This window comes from Syngnathus floridae, chromosome 3 (genome assembly GCF_059516105.1).
Source record: "Syngnathus floridae isolate MCC-2025c chromosome 3, RoL_Sflo_1.0, whole genome shotgun sequence".
NCBI lineage: Eukaryota > Metazoa > Chordata > Actinopteri > Syngnathiformes > Syngnathidae > Syngnathus > Syngnathus floridae.
This window is the reverse complement of record NC_142415.1, coordinates 2,853,159-2,870,962: the sequence shown is the minus strand read 5'-3', so window position 1 is coordinate 2,870,962 and position 17,804 is coordinate 2,853,159. Positions and strand designations below refer to the sequence as shown.

Here is a 17,804-nt window from a genome sequence, read left to right as displayed (position 1 = left end):
CTGATCATGTTAATTCATTTCTCACAATATTTAGGAAACACATATGCATCACTTTATTTTTAAAAAACTAGAAAATCAGACCAAAACGAATCTTTGACAAACTTCCATGTTAGTGTGTTGAAATCAGGGCTGTGGACTCGGTCGGATTTTTGCTCCGAGTCCGAGTCCGAGTCCGGCCTCTTGACCACCGAGTCCGAGTCCGCGTCCGAGTCCGGCTGTCCATTTTTTCTGTTAATTCATGTGACTGCTTAGTCTTTATTCAAGGCTAATTTAGATCAAAATCAAAATAATGATATAAGCTGGGTGACATAATCATCCTTGACATTGGTACATAATGTAAACATTAGCCTAAGTGCAACTCAACGTGGCCGCATTGATCGTAAGCAGGGCTGTGGACAGTATTCCTACGCGCATTCTCAGCAGCATGATGAAAATAAAATTGAACGTATTTTTTTTTTATTGTCGGACTTGGTGGACTCGGTCAAAATCAGCACTGAGTCCGAGTCCGGCAAAAATGACCGAGTCCGACCGAGTCCGAGTCCCCGAGTCCGAGTCCACAGCCCTGGTTGAAATGGTCCATCGGACGGAGTGAGGTTATTTGCCACTTGACTCAGATAGGAACAATTACATAAACGAAAACCCACTTTCATCCATCCTCAGTCCATCCTTTTTGACCTCGTCGTCCCTTGTCTGCAAAATGGATATCTGCTTGGGAAGATGGAATACCCAGCTCAGCCACTTCTCATTTAGCTAATGCAGCATGATAAATGTAATGAATTATTTGTCACTGGTTTACTCACTTCAGAGAGTAGGGTGCAAACTGAATAAATCTAATTTTGATCATCTTAAAATTCCATTTACTTTTAACACCGTTTATACTGTTCAGGGTAGCAGGAACCTATCCTCTGTGACATCGGGCGAAAGACAGGCCACACTCTGAACTGGTCCCCAGCCAGTCACTGGGCACATATAAAGACAAACAAACACACTCACATGCACACCGTCACAGAGCGGGAATCAATCTCACGGTGCCTGCACACTAGTCAGGTGTGGCACCTCTACACCATCTTAAACTTGTACACTTTATATCGATACATACTCAAACGTGCAATGAATGCTGTTGGGATTCAAGTATTAATCAAGCATGTAAACAATAGCATAACAATGATTAGTGTTAATAAAACTGAAAATGAAGATCTAAGTCTTAATCTCCATCCTCACTAAAATTTAAGCATTCAACCTTCCAACAGAAATCGGTAATTGATACTTTCTTTTGTTTCCCTGCGTGTGAATAAACCAACAAAAATGTGTTTGTGTGTGGGTGTGTGAGTGTGTGGGTGTGCCCATGTGTGTGTGCGTGCGTGCGTGTGTGCGTGTGCCCGCCCGTGTGTGTGGTTTAAGTGCTCTAGAGATAAAGAGAGATTGAATTGGTGAAAACTCGGCTCAAGACTTATTGACTATAGGAACACTATTTTTGGTCTAGGATGGAGAACTAAATGTCAGCTGCAGCCAAGCACATCTATCTTTCCCTCATTTGCTAAAAGTATGTGAGATCACTGAATATGTGTATAAAGGAAAATATGAATAGTTAAATGTCAGAAATATCAGTTTGTAACCAGTACGACCTTGAGAGCTCTCGTGCCTTGTGAAACTTGGATTGGATTATTAAAAATAAGATCATTCTGTTGCAGAAGAATTTTGAAAAGCAGACTGCTGAATAAACCTCATTGGCTGCCCTTATTAAAACAAATAATGACAGTTTGGAAAATTAATTTTTGTTGAGAGGCTAGCTGACCAAGGAGGTGAGGGTGTGACAAAAATCATCTGATGTTTTTACACTGCTCAAAAAAATTAAAGGAACAGTTTTTTATCAGGGTATGGCATGAATTCAATTACCGTAATTGCCGCACTATAAACCGCACCGGATTATAAGCCGCACCTGCTAAAATTCAGGGATATTTCAGTTTTTTTCTTACATAAGCCGCACTGGACTATTAGCCGTACGTGCACACGAGTTTTTTTACAAAGAAAGACAGTACATAGAAAGCCTTTTTAACGTTTTAATAACATACTTGAACATGTCTTTCTAAACATTGCCTGTGACGCAGCAGTAGTACCGCAGCAACGCAGAAGTGTGCACGCGAGTTATTAGCAAAGAAAGACTCGACACAGAAAGTTTTTTTTAAAGCTTTAATAACATACCATAACATTTCTTTCCAAACACTGCCTGTGACGCGGCAGTAATACCGCAGCAACACGGAAGTAACTCAGCAAAGTCACTGAGACGCGGCGGTAACACGGCAGCAACACGGTAGCTGTCCATATCAGTATAGATATCCAACATTTTTGTTGTCACCATTGAAATCGGATGTACTTTCAAAGTGTTCCTTTATTTTTTTTGAGCAGTGTATATGGACTTATACGGCTATTTTTCATTAACAAGATTAAATCATACTGATAATATAAATATCAAAGACGGTGATATACAGCTAAGGTATTAAGATGAGCAGAAATTACAAATGTATATGATGTTTTACATCATTCCTTTTTCATAAAGCACATCATTATAAGGTCTGGAACTTCTTTATCAGCTCCTGACGTAATCCGTGCTCGTTGATTGACTATCGCTTCCTTAAATTCTATTTTGACTGTACTGGCAGATCAAATTGTTGAAATTTTCTCTACACAAACAACCAGTTATTTTGTGAACGAACGTAGTCTGTGTGTTAACAGGATTAAGTGATTTAAAGATGAAAAATACAAAATCCAAGCTAATTTAAAGTTAATGGCCTTTTATGTACTTTAACATAAAATAATATGTAGCAATCCATAAATTGTAGCACCTGATGTAGGGCTTTGTCAGAAATGGCCACATCAAATAAAGCTTTAAATTGAATGATTGATGGTAATGTTTTTTTTTTAAAAAAAAAAAACTGATGTAGAACTTCTTAGGTATGTGCCCAGTGATAGGGTGTGTTTTGTTTTGGTGTTTTGCTCCAGGCAACCTTGTACATTAGTGTCAGACAAAGACTAAAACCTCTGCAGCTGCAAGCGGAGTGAACAGCCTTTTGTACCACAACAGCAAGCAACTTCCGAATAGTCTCATTTCGCAAAAGGTTCCTTATTTTATTTTATTTTTTGCTGCCAAACCTCCTTAAGCAAAGCTCTGGCTGATCACCCCTGTTGGCTGCAGTTATACCGTGTGCCAATTAGATAGCATGTGATCTGTGTTGCACGATGCACTACACAGATTCAAATGTGCTTCAGAATTGAAAAAGAGGAAATGCTTCTGGATTCTATGCTGTTAGTTGTGATTTTCCTGTAACTCAGTTATGTGTTTGTTTGCATCTTCCACTAACACTTTGCTTCCATGTGGTCTCGCCCAAATTTTTCATGGAGAAAACCATCAGCGCTATCCAAAATGCAAATCTCGCTTTAAATACATGGGTGTCTTGTACTTCTACACCTATTGCCAGCATGTGCTATCTATTAGTGAGTGAACATCTGATTTAAGTGCTTGCTATTTGGGATCTTAGTAAAAGATCATAGTGGATCACTCGCGAAACACACAAGCCCCCGAACAGCACACAGAATCTAATAGAAGATCGTTTACCTTCTGAACCAACCAAATTTCTTCATCTATTTTTTAATATTAAGAAAGACGTATTAGTATGCTTATAGTGTGCTAGTGGCATACTGGGGACGTTAGCAGCTCTTTTCACTGGCAGAGCAATTGGTAGTTGGGATAAAACCGTTTTTGATAAGTTGCTGTTGATTACATATAGCAAACTTGCTAATGTAATGGTAGTGATGCAGTGCTGTGGAGCCACATCTGGACTTCAATCCTGCACTCACAACAGTTGGCTGGCTGCTGAGCTAAAAGCCTGCACTCTCATTTGAGGCTTCCAAGGGGTGAGGTTTGTGTCTCGACAAAAACATCAAGACCTCAAGAACATTCTGAAACGTAAAACAGTTACCAGCCTCTTGCAGAGATCTGCAGCAAATGTCATAAATTAGAGAAAGGTACGGTAGTTTGTGCTAAACATTGCTTGAAAATACTCCCCCCCCCCAAAAAAAAAAAAAAAAAAGTAATTCTGAAATTGTATTTGTGGTGTTGGATGTTGTTTGGGGGGGCTCTAATGGACAATGTGAAAGTGTGGATGCACTTGTGCCTTTGCTGTTGGCATACAATGTATATAGTCAGTATGTCTCAGTGAAGAAGCCAAATATAATTTGTGGCACCCTTCTGTGTCTGGTACTTTTACTTTTATTTAGCTGTAACTTTGTCTTACCCCTGTTTTCTTGTGCATTTAATGATACATTTATGAGCTGAGCTAGTTTGATGTTTATTCCAAATGATAGACTGTTTTTGTTCACCAACCACTAGACTGTTTAACAAGTGATAATCCATTTCTCTCAGTCAGTCCAGATATAATTGACCTGGATGCCAGGGCTACTCTGGGTGAGTTGCTGGCTCGTAGCCTTCATAGCCATGATTGAAAATTATGTCTTGGATTGTTCTCTCAGTGTCTTTGTTGTCTTCTTCCTGCCTCTCTTTTAGTCTTCCACATTTCTATATCATTTGTTTCAGTTTAGAGGTACTTTTACTCACATTACATTACTATGTGACTTCAATTTTGTCAAAACAAAGTTACTAAAATGATTATTTCTGCAACAAAATAAATTAATTAGGTTCCTTTCAATTTGCACTTAGTAGGGTTGGCCGTTTCCATATTTTTGTGTTGATTTGAGTTTAATTCCTTCCTTGACCACACTGATAATTAAAACACTCACACATGGGGCGGCGTGGCTCAGTGGTAGAGCCTCTCAACTCTGAGGTTGTGGGATCGATCTTCAACACCGGTGACCACGTGGAAGTGTCCTTGAGCAAGTCACTGAACCCCAATTTGCTCCCAGTGTGGGAGTTCCCAGCACCTTGCATGGCAGCAGCCTTCTATTGGTGTATGAATAGTATGTGCGTGAATGGGTGAATGTGAGGCATTGTAAAGCGCTTTGGGCACCATGCGATGTAGATAAAAGAGCTATATAAGTGCAGTCCATTCACCAAGCCAAGTCATCTTTCCTCCTTAAAATGGCATTAATTGCTGTCAGCCCCCCACCCCTTAAAAAGAAATGCAATTACTTTTAAAGAGAAACGTAGCTTTCTATAATATTACACTTTATAAAAACATACAATAATGACAAACATGCATTCTCATTCAAACGAACGCACATTTTGTCTTTTGTGCGTGCTTTGGCCATGTGGTGGCAAATTTATACTTGTTATTTATGTTGCACTTAATTACCTGGATCCAGCAGCGAATCATTTTGCAGCGAGGCATGCGCTGCCTCGAACTCAAATGCGACTCACGTGACACAACAGGGCATGTCCTGCCTACAACTATGAGATTTATGGACATGTAGTAATTCTTTGCAAAGGATAAAGTATACACAATATGACCGTGAATTAGGGGTCTACATCTCTCCAAAAGACGATTTGATACATTTCTCGATACATGGGGTCTGTATCGAATGAAGTAACGATTTTAAAATGTAATGACTTAATTTGTTTGGTTTTGTTTTGTTTTGTTTTCAAATCAAACATAAGATCAAATTCAAAATCACATGATTTTTCCTCTCAAAACCGCATTCTTGCAGGCCACACAAAATAGTTTTGTCTAATTCTGCACATAATCGTTACCACTAAATGTCTCTTCTGTAAACTGTTTAAGACAGTCTCTTACCTAATTTGGGTTCCACTGCTGTCATCAAAATTGCTTTTTCTGACAGGATTACCAAGTCACACAGTTCATATCTGAGGGTACATGAGTATGGATGCATGTGTGGCATCCCATTACTGTAGACTCAAGTTCCGAGGCTTCAGTGGTTAGCAAACACTATAAATAGCTGTGATGACTCAGAAGTTCCAATGTTTTTTTCTCCAAGTATAATTTTATAATCTGTCTATGCAGTCAGAGGATATTAAGTATAGTCTCAGTGAACATATTTTATTCAAAACCAAAGTTGTTGCATTTTGCTGCTGTATGGAGAGGTGTGTCTTGATTGTTTTACACTAGATGGTACAATGTCAAAAGACAAGAGAATGTTTTGAACATGACAACTATGTGAAAGTGCCACAAGCAGTCACTAGAAAGTAAATTAGCAGTGAGATTGCATTTAACATGAAATGACTAACAGGAATCCTCCATTATTGTCATTCTGTTTTCAGACTTTGCTTTTGAAAGTTTTCTAATTGTGTACAGTAACAGTATTACAAGTAAGATTTGACTTAAACAATTACAAAACCATCCCTAAGATGTTTGTCCTTTAACTGTATAGTAATTAATTAGCTGTAAGGATAATTCCTGTGCACATATTTAATGTCTAAATCAGGAAAGGAAATTAATTGTGTTAAGTTGAGTGACAGCATTTGTTTTTGCTCTGAGGAGGAGTGCATCACCCAGAGGATTACCTGCTGTGGCTGCGCACATTAATCTACTGTTGGCAGCATACCCTTGTATGTGTACACACTGTACCACAAAATATGTCTCATGGGAAGCTGAGGTTGCTGTTTCTGGCTGTTTAAACCACAAATCTCTGAAATGTCAACTGTCTCTGTTAAAAGAAAAAAGCAGACAAAGTGCTGTTTCATAACCTTAACCAGCTGAGTTGTGTATGACTTTTCAGTACAAAAGTTGTAATCAAAATTAAAGATCGCATTGCCTCTTTAAGTACAACTTTGAAAACCACAAACACTTTATCTCTCACTTGCGCTATGTCTCTGCTGTATTTTATTTATTTTGACATTAGACATGTTTCTGTCCTGACAATATTAAGAGTTATTGAGCTCTATGCGAGTCACATTAAAGGCCAAGGGGGAACATTAAGGAGACAGGTTGAGGCGACTTCAGTTATTTACTGATGAAGTCACTGTAATGTAATGTCACCGCTTTCCAGTTATTTGCGTGAGTAATTGTAACACAAGAAGTTGGGTGCTGATGTGTGGGAACAGCATTAAAAGGTCTTTACATACAGACCTCTTGTCAGGTCAGAAAACTCAACCCTTCTGGCACAAGACTGAAGTAACTCTTTAATTTAGGATTTTTTTATTTTCTCATAAACATTTAAGCCCATTATCTACTTGCAGGCATACTTAAAAATGTGTTTGGTGACTTGTCAAGTTGCAAGGTCTGGGAAACTGACCCAGTTGCATTTGATATGAATATTTGTTCGCTTGGGATTAACATTTACTTTTTAAACCTGACATTATTCAAAGTGACCCCAAATAAATATTCAAAAGTATTGGCCAATATATATCTATATATATATATCTATATATATATCTATATATATATCTATATCTATATATATGTATATATATATATATATATATATATATATATATATATATATATATATATATATATATATATATATATATATATATACACTGCTCAAAACAATTAAAGGAACACTTTGAAAACTCATCAGATTTCAATGGTGAAATTTTTTTGGGGGGTATCTATACTGATATGGACAGTTTAATGTCTCAGGAACAAAAGGATGCCACATCTTTTGATGGAAATAAAAAAATTCAGCCTACAGAGGGCTCAGTATACAGACACCCCAAAAATCAAAGTGAAAAAATGATATGGCAGGCTCGTCCTTTTTGCTTAAATTCAATTTCTGCAACTCAAAATTCGCTTCAATATCTTGTGTGGCCCCCACGAGCTTGTATGCATGCTTGAAAACGTCGCGGCATGCTCCTAATGAGACGACGGATGGTATCTTGTGAGATGTCCTCCCAGATCTGTCTAAGGGCATCAGTGAGCTCCTGTAAAGTCTGAGGAGCAACCTGGCGGCGTATGATGGACCGAAACTCAGGCTCAGTGGCCTAGTAGTAGAATGTCCGCCCTGAGACTGGAAGGTTGTGGGTTCAAACCCCGGCCGGGTCATACCAAAGACTATAAAAATGGGACCCATTGCCTCCCTGCTTGGCACTCAGCATTAAGGGTTGGAATTGGGGGGTTAGATCACCAAATGATTCCTGAGCACGGCACCGCTGCTGCTCACTGCTCCCCTCCCCCAGGGGATGGATCAAAATCACATGGGGATGGGTTAAATGCAGAGGACAAATTTCACCACACCCAGATGTGTGTGTGACGAAGATCATTGGGGGGAAACATTATGTCCCCGAGGTAATCTATCGGGTTTAGATCAGGTAATCGTGAGAGCCATTCAATTGTGTCAATTCCTTCATCCGCCAGATACTGTCTGCATACTCTTGCCACAATAGGCCGGGCATTGTTGTGGCTCAGGAGGAACCCAGGACCTACTGCACCAGCGTAGGGTCTGACCATGGGTGCAAGGATTTCATCCCGATACCTAATGGCAGTCAGACTGTTGTTCTCTAGCCTGTAGAGGTCTGTTCGTCCCTCCAGGGAAATGCCTCCCCAGACCATCACTGACCCACCACCAAACCGGTCATGTTGCAGGCAGCATAGCGCTCTCTTTGGCTTCTCCAGACCCTTTCACGTCTATCACAGGTGCTCAGGGTAAACCTGCTCTCATCTGGGAACAGGGCGCCAGTGGCGGACTTGCCAATTCTGGTGTTCTATGGCAAATGGCAATCGAGCTCCACGGTGCTGAGCAATGAGCACAGAAAACACTACAGGACGCCGTGCCCTGAGGCCACCCTCGTGAAGTCTGTTTCTGACTTTTTGGGCAGAGACATTCACACCAGTATCCTGCTGGAGGTCATTCTGTAGGGCTCAGCAGTGCTCAACCTGTTCCTCCTTGCACAAAGCAGCAGATATCGGTCCTGCTGTTGGAATGAGGACCGTCTACGGCCCTGTCCAGCTCTCCGAAAGTAACTGCCTGCCTCCTGGAATCTCCTCCATGCTCTGGAGATTGTACTGGGAGTCACATCAAATCTTTTTGCAACAGCACTCATGGATGTGCCATCCTGGAGGTGTTGGACAATATGTGCAACTTCAGGAGGGTTAAGAAATCGCCTCATGCTTCCAGTCGTGATAATCACTCTTGCTAAAGCCAACACTTGTGGAAAAAGTTAAAAAAGATCAAGAGGGAGGAACTTGAAATGTCCTCCACCTGCAAAACCAGTCCTGTTTTGGGGACCATCTCATTGTTGCCCCTCTAGTGCACCTGTTGTTAATTCCATCAACACCAATGCAGCTGAAACTGATTAACAATCCCCCTCTGCCCCTGACCAAAACCTTATCAGAAAAGTCTAATTGAATTCATGCCATACCCTGATAAAAAAACTGTTCCTTTAATTTTTTTGAGCAGTGTGTATATATATATATATATATATATATATATATATATATATATATATATATATATATATATATATATATATAGAGAGAGAGAGAGAGAGAGAGAGAGAGAGAGAGAGAGAGAGAGAGAGAGAGAGAGAGAGAGAGAGAGAGAGAGAGAGAGAGAGGAGAGAGAGAGAGAGAGAGAGAGAGAGAGAGAGAGAGAGGGGCCGTCTGTGGCATTTCTTTATACCCTGCGATCGGCTGGCAAACACTCCAGGGGGTATCCTGCTCCTGTTCAAAGCCAGCTGTTATAGGCGCTACCTCATGGATGGATGGGCTGTTTGAAATTAAAGGTCATAAATACAGTATCAGGGTGGCACGGTGACGCACTGGTTAGCACGTCTACTGCCTGAGTGGGGGTTTCCTCCGGGTACTCTGGTTCCTCCCACATTCCAGAAACATGCATGGTAGGTAAATTGGGCACTCTAACTTGTCCTTTGGTGTAATCGTGAGTGCAAATGTTTGTTTGTCTATGTGTGCCAGTTCAGGATGTACACCGCCAACTGAAGTAAGCTGGGGTAAACTCCAGCATGCCTGCGATCCATGTGAAATTAAAGGTCATAAATACAGTATCAGGGTGGCACGGTGACACACTGGTTAGCACGTCTACTGCCTGAGTGGGGGTTTCCTCCGGGTACTCTGGTTCCTCCCACATTCCAGAAACATGCATGGTAGGTAAATTGGGCACTCTCACTTGTCCTTTGGTGTAATCGTGAGTGCAAATGTTTGTTTGTCTATGTGTGCCAGTTCAGGATGTACACCGCCAACTGAAGTAAGCTGGGGTAAACTCCAGCATGCCTGCGATCCATGTGAGAATAAACGGTTCAGATAATGGATGGATGGATGGATGGATGGATGGATGGATGGATGGATGGATGGATGGATGGATGGATGGATGGATGGATGGATGGAATACAATATAAGGCAAGCTGGAATCACAATTTCACTTTGATAACCACATCAAATTACAGACATAGTATCTTGCCTGTCTTTGGTATTTCAGTCTCTTTGGTGGACAAGTAAATCCATGTTTTACTTTCTTTGTAATTAAATCTAGGGCTGATGTTCAAATATTGATTGTACATTTATATGTTCAGCTATTTTTGACTTTATATTCATGCATGTGTCGGCTTGTCAAGGCTGTGGATAAGCTTATTAAGATCACACTGAAACTTAGATGACGCAATCGTGCAAGTGTCAACAGGTCAGGGAATGGGGATTAAACTTGGGAAATGACAACAATGCAGTTAAAGGTATTCAAAACTTTAACTGTCAGTGACAGCTAGGCTAAATTGAGACTTTGGGAACTTGCAGATGAAATGTTCAAATTTCATGTCACTAATAGTAGTGACAGGCGGCACGGTTTTGCACTGGTTAGCGCGTTCGCCTCACTGTGCAGGGTTTGTGGGTTTCCACAAGTGGGTTTCCAGTTCCGGCTTTCCTGTGTGGCGTTTTCATGTTCTCCCCGTCCCTGTGTGGGTTTCCTCCCACCAGTGCTGTATCTGAGCACGTTCAATGAATGCTCATGAACCTCTTCATAATTTGGTCTAACGTGGACAGAATGTTGCACATTTTTGCTTTGTGAATGTTTTTGTGAACGCGCTCATTCTGGGGTTATGAACGGTTTTGAATGACAGTTTATTTTTGTTCAAGGATGCCAGGTTTTCTTTTCTAGGATTTCAAAATAAAACCCCGCTGAACCCACTGTAAATAAGCTTAAATAGGCGGAAGAAAAAGGATTTGGCAACACGGGTCACAAACAGTCGAATGGTGCGTGCGACATCAACTAAAGCGCGATGAGAGACGCTCCAGTCGATGTAAATTCATGTCGCATGTTGTGTTTGCACATTCTGGATCACTTTTGGCAATGACGAAACCTTTTTTTTTTCAGTGGTACTTTTTCATAGAGTGAGAAATTTAAATAAAGCATAAGAGAGTACAGAAATGTTTGAGTTTGACACTCAGTGCATGAGTGTTGATAGCTCTGGTATAGATGATGTTTCTGGAGATAATATGTGGCAGGAAAGATCAATATACTTTCTACATAGTTCTACCTAGGAATATACAAGCAATCAAAAGTTTTGGCACACTCATGCAAGGCCTTGTTTGAATTTGATGTAAGCAGAAAATGTTGTTTTCTTAAATACACACTCATCATAGCACATTATTAATACATGAGATATTAAAAATCTCTGACAGCTGCCACTACGTCAGCACCTGCAAATAGGCAACGCTGACAGCTGGGGTGCTGTTCTTCCGCGTTGCCACGCCAAATAGTGCATCCTATTGTAAAAGTAGAAGCTTGACTGTCTAACAGCAGACAAGGAAAAGCAGAACAGATGGCAAAACACTCAACCCAAAAACAACAATGAAAAAAAATCCCTTAACCATGCATAGAAGTCACTGCAGATCTTACTGAATGAAGCACTGCCAAGCTTACACTCTTTTTCATTTTGATTTTACATTCCGCTTCTCTACAGAGGTTCCTTCAGTCTTAATCAACAAATACTTGAGTTGGAACGCCGATATCCGTGTGTATAAATGTATACTCCCCTCCAAAAAAATGTCGCTCTAGATTAAGGCTTTGCGTGTGAATACTTTTTTTGTTCTAGTTAGAGGTGTAATCAACATGAATAGAGCTGTCTATTGGTAATTACCAACAACCTTCTGAAGGCAAAGAATACCAACATACTGTTTGCAGAAGACTTCGTGAACAAATACAGATGGTATATCAGAACATAAAAAAATATATCTTATTATCCCAAACAAATTAGTCTGTGAAGGTCAGTGGAGGTAGTGTAATAGCTTTGACTGGTATGGATTCTTAAGGGACAGGCTCATTAATCCCAGTTGATTAACAAGAAGGTACTCGCAAACTGAAATCTACAGAAGCATTTTGTGTCACTTTAAAGAAATAAGAAAACAAACTGATTGGGAGAGCCTTCATAAATCGGCAAGAAATTGCTCCAAAATGCCTAACAATAGAATGTGTTCATTATAGACAAAGAAAGTTGTGGACTGGCAAGTCATTCAGTCCATATTCATTCACCTCTTCAAGAGCTGAAGAGAATTTCCAAAACAAACATCAGCTAAGAGGCTTTGTATTTCAGATATAGTAAATTAAATACCTTGTCTTGAAAAGCCAAAACGGTTGCATGCATCATTTTATCTTTTGATTTTTAACCTAGTTATCTATATAGAGCAAATAGAACTTAACTAATCACAACGTACCAATACTTTCTGAGAGCCTTGTAATTGTTGACCTTGGCTGCCACCGCTAACAAGTTATTTGTCAAGATTTTATGGAGGATCATCATAGAAAGTAATTTGTAATCACAAATGTGATCAGTTTTATTTTGCTAGCTTAGTCATAACCCTCTCTGAAAGATCTGGTCGTATGCCAAATAATGTTGTTGTTTTTTGCCTTTTTGGGAATATATTAAGTTGGTAGCCCAGTCTTGAGGATCCAGAACCATCATTGTGGACTTGGAAAGTTCTTTTTTGCTATGTATGAAGAACACCTTATGGCTTTTAGACTCTGTCCTAGAGTGCTGCTGACCTGCATGTTTTATTTGTCTTACTCCTCCAACGCACCAGACTCAAATCATTAGGATCATTATCAAGCTTCTTCAGAGATTATTGATGACGGATCATTTGAATCAGGTGTGTTGGAGGAGGGAGACATCTAAAACATGCAGCACAGCGGTACTCGAGGATCGGAGCTGATCATCACTGCCATATGGTGGCTTTTTGACTTTAGAATGATTTGGGCAGTGTGCAGGGAAATCATGGTGTACTCAAGTGAAATGGACGTACTGCCAAGAGGGTAGACACTTGCACCTGGTGCGTGAACAAGAGAAGTGAAGCATGAGGCTGACAGGTGCTGTGGTGTCACAATTAATGCAGGTATTTGTGCTGTGTTGAAGAAAGTGAAGAGCGGGAGGGCAAAACTCTTAATTTAGCAGGTATTCCAAATTCCAGTAATGTTCTTAATGTGCATTCCAAATGTGAGAGTTGACTTAAATATAACTTAATATACTTAAATATACTTTTATCAAAAGTCAGAGTGCTCCTGTCCTTTAATAGGTGCTGATGATGAGCAGGGCCAATAGTCAACGTATCAGTTTTATCAAAAAATGGAAAGACATCCATTGTTTAAAGGCCTAGAGACATCCTTTTTTTTTCAATTAGAACGGAATTTGATAGAATGTATAGAGAACACATTTGCCGCATTGGAAATTAAGAATGGACACCCATTACTAAGAATAAAGCTAAAATTAAATGCCAGTTTATCGATCGGGTTCCGCACGCAGCCACACTGGTGGCGCCATTACTGTGACGTCACAAGTACACCCGGATCTCAACAAACCCAAACAACATGGTAGATGATAGCGACAGCTCCGTTTCTAGCGGCAATATTAGCAGCATTTTATCTGATTCAGAAACCTCTTTTGACGCAGAATATGATGAATCTAGCAGTTCATTTGGGCTGAGCTGAGCACGTTTTCTGAATTGTGCCCCTCCCATCACTCTGGTTAGGTTGGCATAGTAAAAAGTGCTCTTGGGGGCTTTAGAGTGCCGAGTTGATCTCGGCACATGAAGAAATGACCACCTGCAACGTTTGGTTTAGGTTTTAGAATCATTTTTTTTTTTTATTGCTTAAATCACATTTTCTCGACGAGCTGAGCACATTTTCTGAGATGTGCCTCTCCCGTCACTCTGGTTAGGTTGGCATAGTAAAAGGTTCTCTAGGGGGCTTTAGAGTGCCAAGTTGACCACGGCGCATGAAGAAATGACCATCTGCAGCGTTTGGTTTGGGTTTAAATCGCATTTTAAATTTTATTGCTTAAACCACATTTTCTCGACGAGCTGAGCACGTTTTCTGATTTGTGGCCCTCCCGTCACTCTGGTTAGGTTGGCATAGAAAAAAGTGCTCTTGGGGGCTTTAGAGTGCCGAGTTGACCACGACACATGAAGAAATGACCACCCGCAACGTTTGGTTTAGGTTTTTTGCGCTTTTTTAATTTTATTGCTTAAATCGCATTTTCTCGACGAGCTGAGCACGTTTTCTGAATTGTGCCTCTCCCGTCACTGTGGTTAGGTTGGCATAGTAAAACATTCTCAGGGGGCTTTAGAGTGCCGAGTTGACCACTGCGCATGAAGAAATGAACATCTGCAGCGTTTGGTTTAGATTTTAGGCGCATTTTTAATTTTAATGCTTAAATCGCATTTTTTTGACAAGCTGAACACGTTTTCTGAATTGTGCCCCTCCCGTCACGCTTCGACATACTTTTCAAAGTCAAAGTCTCAAAGTCTCCTTTATTGTCAATTCCTCCGCATGTCAAGACACACAAAGAAATCGAAATTACGTTTCTCACCATCCCAGGGTGACAAGACAGAGTTCACAATGCACATACAAGTAAACAACACAGGAAAAATAAAACAAGAAGTCAACATCAATGAACAATAAGAGTGATAGCACGCTAGCCGCTTCCGATGCACCCCAGAGTCCGGAAAGATGACAGTCAACCGGGCCACTCTGAACACGAGCACACAGCAGGCACGCACTGTCCGGTTCGTGGATCCTATCAGGCGAACACAACCCATCTTGTCGTCCCGCGAGCGAACGTACGCCAGGAGAATGGAAGGCACGGCTGGGCGAGCTGGGTTGGCCGCAAGCCTGGCCCGACGTCTCCGCGCTGGCCCCTCTTCTCTTTTTCTTTACATTCACTGATGCTAAACGCGTACAACTTGAGACTTCACTTCCGGCTGGCGGCTCGGTGCAGTCAAACTCGTTTGCGCGGCAAATTTAAATTATATTCTTCAGAGCAACAGCTTCCTTTTCGTTGTTTCGATCATCAATTTATATTTATAAACCCATAAGCTAACTAAAATCGATTTATACATATACCGGTGTCTCTGGGCCTTTAATTTCCGTAAGGCACGACTAGCTCACAGCAATTGCGCGTGCGGATTTCTTCTTTCCAACAGCATGTAAATGAGTATCATCACCACAACAGTGAAAAAAAAATGTCCTGGAAAATTCTGACTAAAATAAAATGATAATGCTCTGAGTTTTAGTTGACTAAAACTGAAGTATGGACATGACTAAAATTAATAAAAACTAAAATGACAGCTAAAACTAAGACTGCCTGCCAAAAACAACACATAGGAGACAGGGGGAATGACCAACCCCAAGTTAATTGCTGTGTGCGCCACGTCCCCTCCTATTTTTGCCATGTTAGAATGCATAGAAGTATTGTTTAGAATATTGTTAAAATCGTATTACCGTATTTTCCGGACTATAAGGCGCACCTAAAAACCTCAAATTTTCTCAAAAGCCGACAGTGCGCCTTATAGTTCGGTGTGTCTTATATATGGACCAAATTTCGGCCCGCGGGCCGCATTTGGTCTAAATTTAAACTGACCCGAAGCATTGTGTCATAAAATCAATCATAAGTGGCCCGCTGAAGACTATGAATCATGAATCAAAAAGACTATGGATCATTATTTTGTGATTATAAAGTAATTTACTGCGTCTGAAGTTTAAATAAAAAAGATAAAATGGAGAATGATTTGATTTGGATTAAAAATCTGACATGATGCAACCTGGCCTGTTTACTGCAGTCACAAACACCAATATCTCCCTTTTTATTCATACAACAATAACAACAATAAAACAAACCTAATACATCTAATAAAAAAATCATTCAACTTTCATAAAATTGTTAATTTGTTATTATTTTAATCTTTAACTTTAACTTTTAAAGTTTACTGATCTATCTGACTGTTTTGTTTTGTACTTATTAAAGTAAGCTTTACATGTTTATTTTGTGTGTTGTGTGATATTAACATTATTGATATATTGTTATTGTTTTCACTATTTCAAGTTATTATATTGTGATTGCATTAATGGTGCGCCTTATAGTCCGGTGCGCCTTATATATGGAAAACGTTTTAAAATGGGCCATTCATTGAAGGTGCGCCTTATAGTCCGGTGCACCTTATATTCCGGAAAATACGGTAATACCCATCACTGGTCATTACATATTTGCGCTCCTCCTTCTTAACTTTCGCTTTGACCTCTGACAATCTAAACCCAAAATGTCACTTGTGTATCCTAGAAGTGTGAGATCTTTCACTGACCTTACACAATATGAAGCAAAGCAGACCTCTCTTGTCTCATTGTGTATGTATTTTAGGTCTCAGGACTTTTCAATTTGAGAAATGTCTTTTAAGATTTGTCCATATCACTGATGAAAGCAAACAAAATCAATGACAGGATCAGAGCAGCATAATCCTCTCTATTCATCAATCTTTCTCTTTGATTTGCAGACAACACAAAGTATCAGTTCTCTCCATCAAAAGTATTTGTGACAAACAAGCAACCTCTGCAGATCCGTGACTCAGTGGTTTGTGTTGTGTTTATATTGGCGGCATTTAAACATGAAGTCATTCATCTCTGCAAAGGCCACTGGCCGCAGGCCTTCACTTTATTTCAGTGACTGGATCACCTAATGATAACTTCACAGGCAAGATGACTTAAAGAGAGAAGGATCTAAATTCTCATATCTGTCAGTTCTGTGGGCTATCTTGGTTGGCAATTTGTTTGTTTATCAGTGAAGCAATTGCAGAGGATTATTCTTCATTTGTTGTCCAATTTTAGCTGGTAAAATGAAAAATATGAAAAGGTTAAAAAAAAAGCAGGGTAGCACAGTAAAGAAGAGCACATCCACTTCACAGTTCTGAGGGTGTGGGTTTGAATCCAGGCTCTGGCTATCTATCTGGAGTTTGCATGTTTTCCCTGCGCTTGTCTCATGTTTTCCTTGGCAGGGTTCTTTCCACAATCCAAAAACACGTTTCTTCGGTTATTTATACATTCTAAAATGTCTGTAGGTGTAAATGTGAGCGTGAATGGTTGTTTGTTGCGTATGCATATGTTTGTGGCTTGTGGTGTGACAGCCAAAATGATATTACTATTACTACCTCATTGATATGCAACTGAGCAAACGTCGTGTTATTAGATTTGAGAGGCCAGAGCGTCCGCACCCGAGACGCATATGGATACATTTGATCAGTATCAGATATGAAACCAATTTCCCCATGTGATTTAGGTCTAGCGCAATAGATTTGATTTAAGATGTCTTCATAACACACAGATATGGTTTTGGGGCTGCCAGTCTAAACAAAGCCTTAGAGCATGTGTCAAACTCAAGGCCCGAGGCCAACCCGCCACATCATTTTACATGTTTCTTGCTAAAGTGCCACAAATATATATTGTCTTCACTTTTAATCACATCAAGGAGTTGCAACATTTCCTGTTATCCATTCCCCTTTTAAAATAGATTTTTTTTACAAACTTCTGTTGAGATTATTCATTGATATGGGTTCACAGTCATAATGGCCCGACGCTGGAAACCAAAATGACAATGTGGCCTGCGACAAAAATGAGTTTGACACCCT

General features: G+C 40.1%; 1 protein-coding gene across 2 annotated transcripts in view; it reads left to right on the top strand.

Annotated features, from left to right (window-relative positions):
* cemip (cell migration inducing hyaluronidase 1) overlaps positions 1-17,804 on the top strand; it is a 197,236-nt gene that overhangs the window by 42,856 nt on the left and 136,576 nt on the right. The gene's annotated exons all lie outside the window — the stretch shown is intronic.